At 51.2% G+C, this 18375-nt stretch overlaps 1 protein-coding gene across 1 annotated transcript in view; it reads right to left on the minus strand.

The window, feature by feature from the left end:
- Positions 1 to 18375, minus strand: part of LOC119964121 — a 153886-nt gene that overhangs the window by 34299 nt on the left and 101212 nt on the right. The gene's annotated exons all lie outside the window — the stretch shown is intronic.

An 18375-nucleotide genomic window follows, 5' to 3' on the forward strand; every position in this document is an offset into this window, starting at 1 on the left:
CCTTCCCAACGGAGGCTCCTTGGGTTGTTTGACCTTTGGCACCTTGTCCAAATAGTCAACACTAACGTGAGAATCTCAAGAGCAAGGGTTGGTGGTAGCTTCACTAATTTGACCAGATTGCCTTAGTAGTTCCAGCAATTAAAGCCGCCCCTCCCACACGCCACGGGAGGCAACGCAGGAGAAGACTCAGAGGGGCAAATAATCAAAATTGTGTGTTTGTTTCATTTTCTTTGAATCGATTGGTTGCTATGACTATATTGGAGCGCGTCAGTTATGGCTCGTCAGTTACACTCTCAAGTCTTGAGTCGCTAGATTCCAGGAAGTCCCAGTCCAAGGGCTGAGCACAAACACAAGGCCAGCACTCCAGCGCAGTCCTGAGTGAGTGCTGCACTGTCGGCGGAGCCATCTTTCAGATGACAGGTGAAACTGAGGCCCCATCCCAAGCCTGCTCGGGTGATACAAAAGATCCCATGGCACCATTTTGAAGAAGAGCAAGGCAGGTTATCCCCAGTGCCTTGGCCAACATTCATCCCTCAAACAACAACACAAAAATCGATTTTCTGGTCATTATCGCACTGCTGTCTGTGGGTGTTTGCAGTGTGTAAATTAGCCGCCTTTCATCAGTGACTACACAGCAAAATTATTTCATTGGCTGCGAAGATCCTTTGAGACATTGGGTGGTAATGATGCACACTTAATGGATGGAAATCTTTCTGTTTTTTTCCTTTTTATTTTAGACAGCAGGACAAGGAAGGCTGCTTGATGGACAGCCAAGACTTATTCAGTTGAGTAACAAAGGGAGTCATTTCAATCCCACAGTGGTTAGCACCGTTGCTTCACAGCGCCAGGGTGCCAGGTTCGATTCCCGGCTTGGGTCACTGTCTGTGCTGAGTTTGCACGTTCTCCCTGTGTCTGCGTGGGTTTCCTCCGGATGCTCCGGTTTCCTCCCACAAGTCCTGAAAGACGTGCTGTTAGGTGAATTGGACATTCTGAATTCTCCCTCAGTGTACCCGAACAGGCGCCGGAATGTGGCGGCTAGGGGCTTTTCACAGTAACTTCATTGCAGTGTTAATGTAAGCCTACTTGTGACAATAAAGATTTTTTCTGAAAGGACAACTTTGAATGGGAAGGGAAAAGGTAAAAAATTCCAAGTTCAAACTCAGGCCACCTCGAAACAACCCACTTCTGGTTTTAACAGAGTCAGGGTCAGGAGCCGGAAACCAATTGGCTGTTGGGAAGTTGATTGTTACTCTCCGGCTGCCTTCTCCGAGGGCAATTAGGAATGGGCCATAAATGCTGGCCTAGCCAGCAACGTCTATATATTCAAGCAAGGGGCATTCAGAATGTGAACATTGTGCTTATATTAATCACGTTAAAATGTTTACATTTCTCGTGCGAGTCCTGACAATTTCAACATCAGGGTAATCGACCGTGATGGCAGCACAGTCCAACCTAACCCCCCCCCCCCCTCCCCCATCCCAGTCAGAGCAGCTTTTCAGGAGGAGAGTTTACTAATACCCCCCTCCCCCCACAACAGGGATTGGCAATCTGAGCACGGATCAAATCAGAACTGGGATCTTCCTCAACCACAAGCTCAGTAGCCCCCCGGTCAGTCAGTGCAGTCCACCCACCCACTCGACGATGGACAATCTGAATGCAGAGTCCCTGGGTTTCTTCAGCTGCTTTTCCTGTAACTGCGGCCATCTGTCTGATTCTCAGGAGGTCGGAGTCACCCTGGAATTGTCTCCCAGATGTTGACACTGTCACACTTGACTCGGCGATTCCAGTCACAGAACCGGCCATCAAGGATCTGCGATTGTGCTACCAGAATAATGCAGCTGGAGTGGTGTGAAAGGCTTATGTCAATAATAGCTTTTAATTTCTAGAAGAACAAACAGAATCATTTTGGGGCTACTTCAGATTCAAACTAATTTATTCTTTTAAAAAAAAACACATTTCCTGGGGGCAGCACAGCGGTTAGCATTGCTGCCTCACGGCGCCGAGGACCCGGGTTCGATCTGGGCCCCGGGTCACTGTCCGTGTGGAGTTTGTACATTCTCCCCGTGTCTGCATGGGTCTCACCCCCACAACCCAAAAATGTTCAGGGTAGGTGGATTGGTCATGTCAAATTACCCCTTAATTGGGGGGAAAACAGAATTGGGTACTCTAAGTTTAAAAAAAACACATTTCTTGATTCTGTCTTTTGGTTGTATTGTCTAACCACCTGTAACTTTCCACACTACAGGATGTTTTGAAGCAATAAATCACAGGTTCTGTGCGTATAACGCTTGGTTCACATTCGATCTACACTAAAATTGCCAGCGACATCAATGTCAAGAGTGCATCCATACTTGTCTTATTTCTGCCATTTTCTGAAGCAGATTATTCGCCATTACAGGTGGGAAGCAGACCAAACCTTCACTGAGACTTTAACACAAATCCCAGACAAGCCTAGTGCAAACTGGGAGACAATCTTTAAGAGCCGAAACCAAACTTCAGACTCCAGGGCACTTCAACCCACACAAAGAACCGTTACAAAAGGGCAATTCATTCTGTGCAGGACAATGCTGAAGGGGAACAATGTTTTCTATAGTGTCACACTGCAACCTACGCTGATGCCTTTTCATACTTAACTGGAGAAAAATGTCTCCCAAGCTCTGCACTCCCCCAAAGGTTTTCATTTCAAAAAACCAGCTCCTCCAGAATTTTTCTACAGAGCACAGTGTGCGTTGTCCCAAAAGTATATTTAAAACAAAATCACTATGCATCGCGCAACAATCCACACGCAATCAAGTGGGTGTCCTCGGCCACGGAGAGAAAACATTCAATGTAAAACTTAAGGGCGAGAAAATCATCTTCGTCGGTGAGGTAGGTAATTCAGGCAACCTGGCGATTTAAGTCCAGTACTTCCCTGGGCTGAGTATTTGACAGATTCCCAGCAATGTCCAGGGAAGTGCGGCAATGACGATGCAAGTGAGGCAATAACAGGGGCTGGTTTAGCACACTGGGCTAAATCGCTGGCTTTTAAAGCAGACCAAGGCAGGCCAGCAGCACGGTTCAATTCCCGTACCAGCCTCCCCGAACAGGCGCCGGAATGTGGCGACTAGGGGCTTTTCACAGTAACTTCATTGAAGCCTACTCGTGACAATAAGCGATTTTCATTTCATTTTTCATAAGCACAAATGCCTTTCACAGAAAGATTAAGCGTTTCACACCGACAGAAATTCAAATCCTGGCTGGTTTGAACAATCACTTAGCCAGCCACATTCACAAGGCCATGGACAGCGGTCATTAATGTGAACCATGACCTTCACCGAGATAAAGGATACAGCTAACAATTGTCACCACAGGGGCACCTCATGCTAAGTCACCGACAATCACTTTTATCCTTTGCTGAATGTTAAGGTCAGGAGCAGCGACAACACAGAGGAAATCCAAGGCAAGATTTTACGATGCATCAAAATGTTCACAAGTTAAACTAGTAAATAATGGTCACGTCAAGGTACACGCCAGAAAATAATTGCGAGGACACGATATCCAAGAGGAAGAAAGTAGCACTCAAAATGAAAACATTTGTGCTTTAAAGAAGCAACCTTTAAGCTAGCCATCTCTCAACAGCACGGTGCTCCTGCACAATGTACTTTCACTCAACTCTGCCAAGAGAAAACAGATGGGTTTTTCATCAGCAAGACACTGTGAAACAGAAAGTTAACAGGAGCTATCAACAGCAGCTAACTTGAGAACCAATATCGACCTACCTCCAATAAATGGTGAGGGACTTTTTCTTTCAATGTAATTCCACACACTGATTCCAGTGTCTTTCACACAACCAAAGCTGTGTGTGCACAGCAAGCTGAGCCTGGGGGGCTCTCTGTCAGATTACACATTAAAGCACTGAAGAATTATTTATGAAGTTTTGCTTCCTTTTTTTTCACAAAGCAGTCCCATCTTTCCCGCCCTCTCCACAGTCACACAGACCCAAAGTTGTTGCTGCTGCTGCTAACTGGTGTGGAACACAAACCTCCGAGGGGCACTGCTCTGACGAATGAGCTGCTGCTTCCCAGCCACACCCCAGGCTGGGCACGGAGTAATCCTGTCAGAGCTGCACATCTGATCACCAATCACTAGACGTCCATGTCACTGAACAAACCACACTGCACTGCGCCAAACGCAATTAGGGCCCTGCCTGTTCTGATAAAACCAAGAAACATTGCCCCTATGGTGATAATTGTTAGCTGTATCCTTTATCCCGTTGAAGGTCATGGTTCACATTAATGACCGCTGTCCATGGCCTTTTGAATGTGGCTGGCTAAGTGATTGTTCAAAGAGCGCGCAAACCAGCCAGGATTTGAATTTCTGTCGGTGTGAAACGCTTAATGAAATGAAAATCGCTTATTGTCACGAGTAGGCTTCAATGAAGTTACTGTGAAAAGCCCCTAGTCGCCACATTCCGGCGCCTGTCTGGGGAGGCTGGTACGGGAACAGGTGCCGGAATGTGGCGACTAGGGGCTTTCACAGTAACTTCATTGAAGCCTACTCGTGACAATAAGCGATTTTCATTTTATTTCATTTCATTAAGCGTTTCACACCGACAGAAATTCAAATCCTGGCTGGTTTGCGCGCTCTTTGAACAATCACTTAGCCAGCCACCTTCAAAAGGCCATGGACAGCGGACAGCGGTAATCTTTCTGTGAAACGCATTTGTGCTTATTCCTGACACCATCAAGTATCCCTCCCCCCCCCCACCAAAGAGGCACCACAAATATAATTTAGATATTTTTTTTTTTTTAATAAATTTAGAGTACCCAATTAATTTTTCCCAATTAAGGGGCAATTTAGCGTGTTCAATCTACCTAGCCTGCACATCTTTGGGTTGTGGGGGTGAAACCCACGCAAACACGGGGAGAATGTGCAAACTCCACACGGACAGTGACCCAGAGCCGGGATCGAACCTGGGACCTCAGCGCCGTGAGGCAGCAGTGCTAACCCACTGAGCCACCGTGCTGCCCCTATAATTTAGATATAAAGACTAATTGATTAAAGGGCGATGGGGTTAGAGCAGCACAATGGGACCGACTGGATTGCGAGTTGGCATGGACTCAATGGGCTGAATGGCTTCTTTACGACATTTTTTCATGGGCATCACTGGCCAAGTCAGCATTTGCTGCCCATCCCGAGTTGCCCTTGAACTGAGTGGCTGGCTCGGCCACTTCAGAGAGCATTTAAGACTCAACCACATGTGGATTTGGAACTGGTGTTTGGAACTTTACCAGACCAGGTAAAGATGGCAGATTTCCTTCCCTAAAGGGTATTAGTGAATACAGATGGGTTTTTAATCCTGAGATGATCACCCTACTCAAACCCACGTATCCACCCTATACCCGTAACCCAACAACCCCCTCTTAACCTTACTTTTATTAGGACACTACGGGCAATTTAGCATGGCCAATCCACCTAACCCGCACATCTTTGGACTGTGGGAGGAAACCGGAGCACCCGGAGGAAACCACGCACACAGGGGGAGGACGTGCAGACTCCACACAGACAGTGACCCAGCCGGGAATCGAACCTGGGACCCTGGAGCTGTGAAGCATTTATGCTAACCACCATGCTACCCTGCTGCCCCTTAATAGAGGCATACAAAATGATCAGAGGGTTAGATAGGGTGGACAGTGAGAGCCTTCTCCCGAGGATGGAGGTGGCTAGCACGAGGGGACATAGCCTTAAATTGAGGGGTAATAGATATAGGACAGACGTCAGAGGTAGGTTTTTTACGCAAAGAGTGGTGAGGCCGTGGAATGCCCTACCTGCAACAGTAGTGAACTCTCCAACATTGAGGGCATTTAAAAGTTTATTGGATAAGCATATGGATGATAATGGCATAGTGTAGGTTAGATGGCCTTTAGTTTTTGACTTCCCATGTCGGTGCAACATCGTGGGCTGAAGGGCCTGTACTGCTCTATGTTCTAGATTAGTATTATACATCAAATGTATTCATTGAATTTAAATTCTGCCAATGCCATGGTGGGATTTGAACCCAGATACCCAGAACATTAGCCTGGGTCTCTGGATTGCTAGGCCAGTGACATTACCGCTACGCCAGCATCTCCCTCAGTAGAAACTGCCTTACATTGTGGACTTACATTGTGAAGAATGTTTCACCCTCTCTGCTACTTGTATTTTGTCTTTTGACCACGAACTAATGAGAACATAAAAAAATATATACAGTAATAAGGAACGTTGTGCCAAGTCAGGCTGACAATACAAAACCAATGATGTAAAGTCATCCCGAACCATTGAATGATGCAGCAAAGCTCAAGGCCAATTGACTCGTCAAGTCTGTATTATTTAGCCGAATCCCACTTTCATCAACAGCAATTTCCATCCCCTGAAGGTTTATATGAGAAGCCATTACCCAGTGAAGCCCTGAATCATGCAGTTCAGGGAAATCCCAGGTCCAATTGCCAACCTGGAATGGATTCGGTGTCTGGAGTTAAAGCAGCAACTTGGTTACACTGCCCTCTGTACCCCTGGACAGAACCAGCTGGGGGATTGCGATACCTTAAACATTACCATCTCAGAATCACAGCACACCTTGACTGTCATTGACGATCAATGGCTAGATGGAAAGGTGCAGCCTTGGAGATCTGGGGCGGGCACCGTTCAGTGCTGGTGTCCACAAACAGGGACCAGACGGAACGGCACTTGTAAGGGGCTCCCAGGCCCCCAGGCGCTTGTCCTCTGGGTAGGGTGGCACCCTGGCATTTCTGGTGCCACCCGGGCACTTTGGCACTGCCCACCTGTCACTGCCAACATGCCCAGCAGGCACTGCCAGCTTGCAGGGGCACTGACCACATGCCAGGCTGGTAGTGACAAGGTGCTAGGCTGGCATTTTACCCATACTGGGGGTTGGGCCTGGAGGTGCCCTGCGTGGGTGCGGTGGGGTGTGGGGGGCCCCCAGAGGAACCCCTTATGGGTCAGTTGGGGCTTTGGGGAGGGTTCGGAGGTCGTGTCGGGGGTTCAGCAGATCAGGACACCATTTTTTTTAAAAATACACGTGAAGGTGCACTTTCACCACACAAAGGGAGGCAAAGGCCTGTGGAAACCACATTGATGGCCTGTTGGCCCTTATCATAGAATTTACAGTGCAGAAGGAGGCCATTCGGCCCATCGAGTCTGCACCGACTCTTGGAAAGAGCACCCTACCCAAGGTCAACACCTCCACCCTATCCCCATAACCCAGTAACCCCACCCAACACGAAGGGCAATTTTGGACACTAAGGGCAATTTATCATGGCCAATCCACCTAACCTGCACATCTTTGGACTGTGGGAGGAAACCGGAGCACCCGGAGGAAACCCATGCACACACGGGGAGGATGTGCAGACTCCGCACAGACAGTGACCCAAGCTGGAATTGAACCTGAGACCCTGGAGCTGTGAAGCAATTGTGCTATCCACAATGCTACCGTGCTGCCCTTCGTGGCAGACGTTAGGGTGGGGGATGTGGGAAAGGAGGACGGAGAGGTAAGTGGTAGCTGCTGACATGAGCTGTCATCTTTGAATCCCTCTTCCTTGATGGCAGCAAATGTGGTGTAAAGGGATCCGGATTTGACACAAGGAACAGAGCCTTGATGAAAGGGTGAATTGACGTCCACTTCCCCAGCCAATCACACAGTTCTAGCTGAGCACCATTTCTATATAATGGGTGCGATCCACCATAAAGATTTCAAAGTATTGTAGCGAGCGGGAATTGCCGCGAGCTTCCCAGCACTCAGCCCAGCCAGGCCGGGCAATGCTATTCAATGTTAATTGATCCACGACATTGCCTCACAAGCTTCTCGCCGCAAATTAAGGCTCACCAGCTGATTCGATGTGACCGCGCTCGCCTGCCACCCCCCCCCCCACCGCGCCCCCACCCCCCCACCCCCCCCACCCCACCCCTACACAAGGTCGAGCAGCACTTGCTCAGCCAACCCCAGCCAGATTGCAACAATGGCGCCGAGGACTAGCCCCGAGATTCGGCGACGCTGACCTGGGGAGGCTGCGAGAGGCAGTGGAGACCTGGCGGGATGTCCTGTTCCCCCGAGGGTCCCAGAGGGTTAGCCATTGGCAGCCAGTGCTACATGGTGGTAGCTGTGAGCGCCGGGGGTGTGACCAGGAGGACTGGCCTCCAGTGCCGCAAAATGGTCAGTGGCCTACACTGGGCAGCAGAAGTGGGTAGACACCAAAGCCCACATACCAACCATCCTGCGTGCTCTCCCCCACCCTACGGGAGTGTCTACCCCCTCCTCTACAACCCCAAACCCTTCCTCCACCCCCACCCCCTTCAACCCTCCCCCACCACTGTTAACCAGGTCTGTGACTAACGGTTCCCTCTCTGTGTCTCCTCAGTAAAAGCTCCCACAACCGTTGGGGGAGGGCCCAGACTGGCAGAGGGGTGCCAGACTTAAGAATCCTCACCACCTTCGAGGAGCGTGCCCTGGAGGATAGGGTGTGGCCGAGGACAGGGCGGTCACCCATGCCGAGGCTGACGGACTCCGCAGAGGTGAGCAACCACCGGGCTCCACTCAAAAGACCTGTCAACCGTGAGTTGTTATCGCGTCACAGACTGACACATGCCTCCCACTGGCCACACCTCCAGCTGCCGGCGACAGCCTATCCGGGGCAGCACCCTCTCCAGCCTCCCAGGAGACCACCTCGGAGGAGAGCTCTGAGGATACCACTGTAATAGTCGCAGCACAGCTGTCATCCCCACCCTCCACCAGCGCAGATACACACACCTCAGTGGGAAATGTTAGTGCTCAGGCTTCTGGGGCACAATCTGCTGAGTACCATCAGGTGGAGGCAGGAACTCCCAGACGAGTAAGCAGGCGGAAGGCTGCTGGATCCCAGGACCCAGCTGGGTCCCAGCCTAATGCTGTGGAACAGGGTTACCCGGAGTTAATGGAGACGTTTGGGAGTGGCCAGGACATTCAGAGGGTGATGTCAGCGTCACTCCAGCAGACCCATAGCCGCTTGGAGGAGTCCCAAAGGCGACGGGCACAGGAGAATGTCGCCGGAAATGGGTGGCGACCGCAGTGGAGAGCCTGATGCACAATGTCGGCACCATGAATGAAGGTGTCCAAGGCATCGCGCAGTCAGTGACGGGCATGGCTAAGGGTTTCGGCAGAATGTCCGACTCGCTGGGAGATGTCACCCAGTACCAGGTTAACCTTGATGAGGTTCTGCGGGACATGTCCCGCTCCCAGATGAGAATGGCCGAGGTGCTGTGGAGCTTGTCCCAGTCTCAGGTGGGCGTGGCTGAGCATGTCCCAGTCGCTGAGGAGCATCACCAAGGGCGTCAACGCCATGGTGCGGACAATGGGGAACCGCCAGGGCTGGCAGAGCCAGGTGGTGCAGCGGCTCGAACCAGCTCCATCCCATCCGCCCCTCCTATGAGCACTGAGCGGGAGGAGGGGGCGCTAAGGCCAACCCGTTCCCATCCCATGGAGTTGCAGCTGTGGCCACCAGTTGCCCTGAGTGCCGTCTCTCTGATGAGGCCGCGTCTCACAGTCAGCACACGGGACAGGGCGGCACGGCTGTGCTATCGACAAGTGAGCCAGGGCCATCCGGCCTCAGAGCTCCCAGAGGACGCCCGTCAGGGGCATCGTGGGCCACTGGATGAGGTAAGCAGCTTGCTGCCTCCACCTCTGATCTGCATCCTGGAGAAACACCAAGAAGTAGTGGTAAAGTTGAAGGGAAAGCACATCGAGGATCACAAAGGGCACTGCCGGAGGTGGGGACGGGGGTAGGTAGGGGCTGAGAGGGCAGCACCATCGGGAGGATGGGGAATTGTCAAACACAATAAACACCTCTGAGCACAACCAGTATGATGTCTCTATCACTTTCTTCAGCAATGCAAGCTGACCTCCAATCCCTTGGCCCATCTCTCCAGGCATCTCCCCCCCTTGTGGCATCCACCCACCCTCCAGCCATGGACATGTCCCCGGAGCTGTGACCCATCCCCTGGGTGTCCGGATGTTGGCTGCTGTGTGTGGTGTTGCCTCCCACAGTGTTCAAGAACAGTGTCCAGGCATCAGCTGTGATTGGGACGTTAGGCAATGACTCACATGCCACATGGTCCGCCCACCCACAGGAATCCGCTTGGGTTGTGTGAAGTGCTCACTTAACCACTACTGCCAATTCCCTATTAGCAATATCCTCCAGCTGTGCGGCCAGAGGCCCTGGCAGTCGGTGGGGGTTATGGGGGGCTCCATAACCCACCCATCACACCTCCAACCTCCCAGATGCCCCAACCTACCTGCCCTGCACTCCCCCACCTTCAACCCCCACCCCTCCACCCTCATTTCATGGTCATGGCCTCCCTTGGCAGTGCCACCCTGGCACTCAGGCATCCTTGCACTGCCACCCTGGCACCTGGGCAGTGCCCCAGCCAGCTTGGCAGTGCCACCGGATGCCTTGGCAATGCCAGGGTGGTCATGCCAAGTTGCCAGCTGGGCAATGCCAAGATGCCCATGCTGCAGGGGGAGGACCAGGGAGCCACTCGGCACTTACCTTGATCACCCAGGAGCTCCCGATGACCTAGCAGACCCCTCGGGTGCCGTTCCACCTGGTCCACCTTTGTGTGGATCAGCGCTGATCGGCACCAGGCTGCAGCCTCCCTGGGAAGGGGATGGAAGCCGGTGAATCCCGGGAAGTTAGGTCGTAAGCAGGTTTACGCCCTACTTCCACGAGCATCATTTGGTTCTGTCCATTTTGGGCGGAGTTTCGACTGCGACGTCTCGTGGGACTTGGGTGAATCCCGTGAGGCGCGGAGGCTGTCGGGCGGCTCATTGGAGGGTTCTCCCGGGGATTCTCCGGCCCGCTGTGCTCTCGCTTGACCCCAATGCGGCAAGAGAATCGCACCCCTCATTTACTAATGCCCCTTCGGGAAGGAAATCTGCCATCTTTACATAGTCTGGCCTACATGTGACACCAGGCCCACAGCAATGTGGTTGACTGATCTGAACCAGAGTTGTTTTCATGTTACATAGAATTACAAAAAGAATTACAAAAAATCATACAACACGGAAACAGGGACCATTCTTATTGTCAGACAGAATTTCCAAACACTCGGTGAAGACTGCAGGATGCAATTATCCGTCTAGCAGACACTCTCGGGTAAACTCCTGGTCACGCCTAAATTGTGAGGATTGGAATCGCAACCCTAAAGGGAAGCTGCAGTGGGAGGCTGCAAGTACTGGAATCTGGTGAAACTTAATTCCAGACTTGCTTATTTTTGATTCCATTCTTTGCTGCGAATTCTTTGATGTTTTAGAACGATTAAGGATTTGAACATTCACCTTGACCAGCTCCCTTGCTGCACTCAACGGAATAACACAAAAGCCCCCGACGGCAGCGGGGCGGGGCGGGGTGGGGGTGGGGGAGGGGAGGGAGGGGGGGGGTGCAGCCAAGCAAAGCAGCCACCCCACATTAAACCTGTGCAGCAAGAGGTGTTTCAATAAAAGCAAAATACTGCCGATGCTAGAAATCTAAAATAAAAACAGGAAATGCTGGATCAACTCCAGCACCTGTGGCGAGAAACAGATTTAGCGTTTTGAGTCGAAATGACCCTTTTACAGAACTGACCAAAGGTAGCAATACAAAGAGTTAGATATTTGGAAAAGGGGGGGGGGGGGGGGGGGGGGGGGCGCAGAATAGAAGAACAGGGATAGGTTGAGGCAAAGGAGACATTGACAAATTTGGCATGGCCATAAGGGGTGTTAATGGAGCGGTTAAAGGTGAGATAGCAGAATGTGTCAATGTGAGCAATTGGGCAGCCAGGACAGTGGGGGGGGGGGGGGGGGGGGGGGGGGGTTTAAGATGGAGGGAGACGTCCAAGGTTATTGAGCCCAATGTTGAATCCAGAGGCTGGAATGTGCTTAATGATAAGATGAGGTCTTGTTCTTCCAGTTCACGCTGGGTTTTTCGGCATTTCATTCCGGTCGGAGATTCAGGACCCAATGCAACAAATTGCAACAGAGTCCCGTGTCGAGCGCGTTTAGCCGGGTGTTTGCGGGCGCTCACAGCGCCGGGAAACACCACGATATCTAATTAGATTTTGTGGCAATCCGGGGCTTCCGCAAGGAACATCCCACTGAGGCTGCAGCTAGTCCCATTTCCTGCACTGAGGAGCAGTGCTCGGCAGCACTCCTGACACCCACCCCCCCCTCCCCCCCCCCCCGCCCCCCACCCACCCCGGCATGACTCTCAGAGCCCCCCAAAAGCCCCAACCCACCTATAAGGGGCTAGTTTAGGGGCTAGTTTAGCTCACAAGGCTAAATCGCTGGCTTATAAAGCAGACCAAGCAGGCCAGCAGCACGGTTCGATTCCCGTACCAGCCTCCCCGGACAGGTGCCAGAATGTGGCGACTAGGGGCTTTTCACAATAACTTCATTGAAGCCTACTCATGACAATAAGCGATTTTAATTTCATTCATTTCATTTCATAAGGGGGTCCTCAGGCGCCCTTGCACTCCATCTCACCTGGGCAGGGCACCCCCCCACCTTTACCAGCACCAAAGTACAGCTTACAATTAATAGTTACAGTAAGAAGTCTTACAACACCAGGTTAAAGTCCAACAGGGCAGCACGGTGGCCTAGTGGTTAGCACAACTGCCTCACGGCGCTGAGGTCCCAGGTTAGATTCCGGCTCTGGGTCACTGTCTGTGTGGAGTTTGCACATTCTCTCCGTGTCTGCGTGGGTTTCACCCCCACAACCCAAAAATGTGCAGAGTAGGTGGATTGGCTACGCTAAATTGCCCCTTAATTGGAAAAAATAATTGGGTACTCTAAATTTATTTTTTTTTAAAAGAAAAGAAAGTCCAACAGGTTTGTTTCGAATCACTAGCTTTCGGAGCACTGCTCCTTCCTCAGGTGAATGAAAAGTTATCCTATTGGACTTTAACCTGGTGTTGTAAGACCTCTTACTGTGCTCACCCCGGTCCAACAACAGCATCTCCACACCATAATTAATAGTTAAACAATGCTTAACAATAAAATTAAAGACTTTAACTCCAAATTGCCACTGCCTTTATCTCCAATCAAGTAAAACCCATCACAGGTCAAAACCCACTTTTAAATAAAGTTAGCAAACAGAGGATTGCTTGCCAATCTTCTGGATAAAAAATTCCTTCAAAAGACTCTTTGGAGGACTTCCAGTGGCGCTCGCGAGCGGAGCGGCCGTATCAAGAAGAGGCCCTCGCCGATCCGCAACATTTCGGACATTTCCGGGGGTTTCCCCGTTGATTATTCTATCCTGAATCTCTTCGGCCATTGGGGCCTGAGGGACGGACGCCGGGTCGGGCCGCTTTGGAGCCGGTGAGGAGCCCCACGGGAGTGTCCAGCGGCCGGAGCGGAGTCATCGGACCCGAAGTGAGCAGCGGGAGCGGAGCTTAACACAAGGCGAGGCAGTCGAGGCGGCAGACCCGAACCCAGGAGGCGCATGCAGAGGAGGAGTGGAGCACATCGGGTGGCTCCCGCTGAAAATTGACTTTTTTTATTAAAAAATTTTTTTTTTATAAATTTAGATTACCCAATTATTTTTTCCAATTAAGGGGCAATTTAGCGTGGCCAATCCACCTACTCTGCACATTTTTTTTTTGGGTTGTGGGGGCAAAACCCACGCAGACACGGGGAGAATGTGCAAACTCCACACGGACAGTGACCCAGAGCCGGGATCGAACCGGGGACCTCAGCGCCGTGAGGCGGTTGTGCTAACCACTAGGCCACCGTGCTGCCCCTGAAAATGGATTTTTGATAAGTTTGAAGTCCGGTTTCGGGGAAGAAATGTTTTGATTTTTGATCAGGTGGCAGTGCCAGGCTGCCAGTACCAGTTTGGCAGTTCCAAGGTGCCCAGGTTGCACCAGCAGTGCCCAGAGACTCCACTGAGAGACTCCACCCCCTCGCCAAGTGCCATTCCATCTGGTCCCCATTTGTGCGGACCAGCACGGAACGGCACTCGCCAGAGGTCTCCAAGGTAAAGGAGTTAGATCCCAGGTCTCTGAGACCAGTTGTCTCAGTCCAATATGCAGATTTGCCAGAATACTATCCCAGCCAAAATGGGCAGGATTCGGATCACAACCCCTCGCGAGATCACGTATGATCTCACGAGGCATGACGGGTCGGGTAGATCTTGGAAGTGGGTTCCGGGGATCTCTTGGCTCCACCGGCCACGCTGTACCCTCTGTTCGCCCAAATGAGGGCGCGGTGCGGCTGGTAGATCGTGCCCTGAGAAAGCCACTAGTTTGACATCATCAATCCTGTTCCGGTCGAGTTCTTTACACACTGGAGTTTTGAGAAGAGATCCTCTCAACAGAGGGCGTGATGTACCGGCCACACCCCACCAGAACCGGAGCGGGACGGGGCCGGTAAATACCAGGAGAGGTCCCCCCGGGGTTCCCAATGGGCGGTAAGCCTCACGAGATCTAACCATGACATCTAACAGATGTCTGTCCGTAAAAGACATCTCGGGCCCGATCGCCAGCATGCAAAGAAATACCATCTTGGCACCATAGCAGTGCCAACCTGGCACCCTGGCTGTGTCACCTGGGTGCCAGCCTGGCACTGCCAAGGTGCCCAAGTGCCATTGCCAGGGTGCCTGGTTGGCACTAAGGTGCGTAGCCTATTGAGCCAGGTGTGCCCTGTGCGGGTGTTGAGGGGCGCGGGGCAAGGCCAGGGACCCTGCCACAGTGCATTGAGGATTGGGGAGGGGGGTCAGGGTTCGAGTCAGGGGCTTCGGAGGTCCGATCGCTCCCTATACTCAGGAGTTCAGGTGAGCAGAGCTCAGTGCAGAAGACGGGGCGATGTGCGTCCTCAGCCACATTTTCCCCGCTGAGGCCCTTTATCAAATGTGACTGGTGTTTTGTAGCTATGTGTTTCTCGCTGCTGTGAGCGCCGGTAAACATACAGCTAAACACACTCATTATGGGACTTTGTCCCCTTTTAGCTACATCACGCCTGTAGAAACCTTTCCATTAAATCGCGCCCAATATATAATGTACTTATATAGCACCTTTTACACTATAAAACCAACCAACTTCACAGACAGAAATAAAGCATGAGGAAATAAGACAGGTGACCCAAAAGTGTTCTGAAAATGGTCAGTTACAAACAGAATCTTTTTTAAAAATTTATTTACCCAATTCATTTTCCCAATTAAGGGGCAATTTAGCATGGCCAATCCACCTACCCTGCACATTTTTGGGTTGTGGGGGCGAAACCCACGCAAACACGGGGAGAATGTGCAAACTCCACACGAACAGTGACCCAGCAGAATCTTTAAGTAGGAGAGACAGGGGGAGAGTTTCAGAGAAGGAATTCTAGGGTGCATGGCCTAGGCAGCTGGAGGCAGTAGCGTCAATGACGGCGGCGATGGGAATCAAGGACGTTCACCCTCGGGTTTGTGTGGTGTGGGAGGTACAGCACAACTACAATCCTTCGAATGTGAAAATGCCCTTTCACCTCTGTTGCATGTACTCGTGTACTGGACTGATGGAGCTCTTGCTGCACAGGTTTAATGTGGAGTGTCTGTGTGGCTACTCCCCTCTTACTGTCGGGGGCTATTGTGTTACACGGTGGAGTGCAGCACGAGAGCTGCTGCTCAAGGGTTAATGTTCACTTGCTCAATCGTTCTGAAAACATCAAAGAATTCTGTGAAAGTAAAGTTACGGATGTCATGATAGGCAAACATGGAACCAATGAACACTCAGAATAGGACACAGAGGTGGCATCACCACAAGGGGGCATGACATAAACACTATAAAAGGGATGAGGCACTCACACCCTGCCTCTTTCCACAGACAAACATCTAGAGAGTTAGACAGGGTTGATCAGCAGCATTACAGCCCAGCACGTGGTTTAGAGCAAGCTGGTGCAGTTAAACTGAGTTACTACTCAGTCTAGATTAGACTAGATTAGCAGAACATAGAACATAGAACAGTACAGCACAGAACAGGCCCTTCGGCCCTCAATGTTGTGCCGAGCCATGATCACCCTACTCAAACCCACGTATCCACCCTATACCCGTAACCCAACAACCCCCCCCCCTTAACCTTACTATAGGATACTACGGGCAATTTAGCATGGCCAATCCACCTAACCCGCACATCTTTGGACTGTGGGAGGAAACCGGAGCACCCGGAGGAAACCCACGCACACAGGGGGAGGACGTGCAGACTCCACACAGACAGTGACCCAGCCGGGAATCGAACCTGGGACCCTGGAGCTGTGAAGCATTTATGCTAACCACCATGCTACCCGAGCTCGAGCTCATTTGAGAACTGTGTTAATAGTTCAATAAACACGTTGAACTCATTTCAGACCCTGGAGCATCCTTTAGTTAAGACTGCATCAAGTAGCAGCCTGTGTTATCCGAGGCAGCACAACACAACACCGGAAACCTCAGACTGCGTGGCTGCATCACATTAGTACGACATTATGTAAAAAAATAGAGAGAGAATGTGAAACCCCATTTAAAAACTGAGCACCTTTCCAGAATGTTTTTGCCATTTGCATGGAGACACAGCCGCTTTTCCCCAATCTGATGGGATGCCAGGGGGACGTCGGCACATTTTTCGGGGTATTTTTACCCCTGGCCCATGATGAAAAGACAACAGGAAATGTAGAAAGGAGTGAATAAGGAGGCGATGTCAATAGGTGCTGAGTGATGAGGTGACGCCGAGTTTGATTTCAAAAGCCTGAAGGTTGTGGAAGGAAAGGCGGCTCGAACGAGGGAAGCATTTTCACTGCTTTGAGGTTGGGAAAGAAAAAACAATTAGCGTAGGAGACGTTGAGATGTCTTGATTGCGACACAATAAGATTGCAGGAAGGAGGAAATGTATTGTAAAGGATGGGATATTTGGAATTTGAAGAGGAAAGAGAAGCTCAATAGAGGACTGGCCATGTACTGCACAGCACAGTACAGCTGGGGAGCTGTTAGCTGCTGATATCAAAACGGGGCAAAACAGTCCTCACCAAAAATCTTCACCAGACCCAATGTGTGAAAACTGGGAGTCAAGCGAGGCTGCATCTTCGCACCAACTCTCTTTTCCACTTTTCCTCCAGTGTGTGTCAAGAGAAATCGACAACGTAGAACTGACATTTTAAATCCCTGGAGAAATGTCACCAGCGATGAAAATTCAAGTGTCTTCAGGCCACCACCCCCCCGGTCTTGAGGTACTGGTTATGGTTAGTCAGCTACGCTGGGCGGGTGACATCGTCTGTACGTCTCCACCCACCACCCAGATCCCGGAGCCGAGTATCGTCAGCAAATAAAAACTCAGGAGAACTGAGTCCCAAAAGATGAGCGTCACCCCCAGCAGTTAGAGAAGGAGACCCATAACGGGAGAAACTACTGACCTTCCCTAAAATGTCGGCACCCAAATCCCAGTCCGCAACAGGGCCGGAAAAAGGAAAGGCGCTAAACTAAAATTAGGGACCAACTCACACCTGGGGGGGGGGTTCCAACAATCAAAGCACTGAACCTCATTGATTCCAAAATGCCGTCTCATTCGACAATCTGGGCTCCAATGGAGGGGGGATCAGGCGACCGGGGGGGGTGGGGTTCCGGCACGGCCCACTCCAGCCCCTCTCGACCAATATCAGAAACAGGACAACACAGGACATGGGCCGGGAAGCCAATCCTACCCCCCCGGCCTCGAAAACAATAATGCCAAAACACTGACCAACAAATCTCGGAATATAGGAGAAACCGTGTAAACCAAGAAAAGAAATGAGCACGTGGATTAAAAAATAAGGTTAAAAGATGAGCAGAGCCCGAGCTTGTGAAAACGCAGCCGCTCTCCCACTCACATCACGTGCCCCTACCCCCCCCCCCCCCCCCCCCCCCCCCCCCCCCACACCCGTGTTTGCACGTCCAACACCAGAGCCCCAAAACAAGCTCTCCGCTCGAATCTTCTTCACAGTAAGCAGTTACCAGGAAGGTAGAGGAAACTTTTCAGGTTTGTCCTCAAAGCCTTGCACAAATGCAACATTCCCACCGGTTCATAGGAATCTCTTGCTGGAGATTACTCAAATCGGAGAAGCACATCCAAAGGCGCCACCCATTTTGAATCCCACCCACCTGCCTCATCAAACACCATTTGACCGACCGTGGCAGAGTGTGTGGACCCAGCATTGGACTTTTTAAGTCACCCTGGGACCCTGGAGGTGAAGATAGTCACCCTCAGGTTCTGAGGGGCTGAAGAAAAGATGTCCCAAAATACGTCACAGCCATTCAAGTATTTCTGAATCACTGTTGTACCTTGAACAAACATTGTGGGTCAGTCAGAAATATCGATACCAACAGCTGGCAAACAAACTGATTTTACCATCAT

The sequence above is a fragment of the Scyliorhinus canicula genome, chromosome 4 (assembly GCF_902713615.1).
Source record: "Scyliorhinus canicula chromosome 4, sScyCan1.1, whole genome shotgun sequence".
In the NCBI taxonomy this organism is placed as follows: Eukaryota; Metazoa; Chordata; class Chondrichthyes; order Carcharhiniformes; family Scyliorhinidae; genus Scyliorhinus; species Scyliorhinus canicula.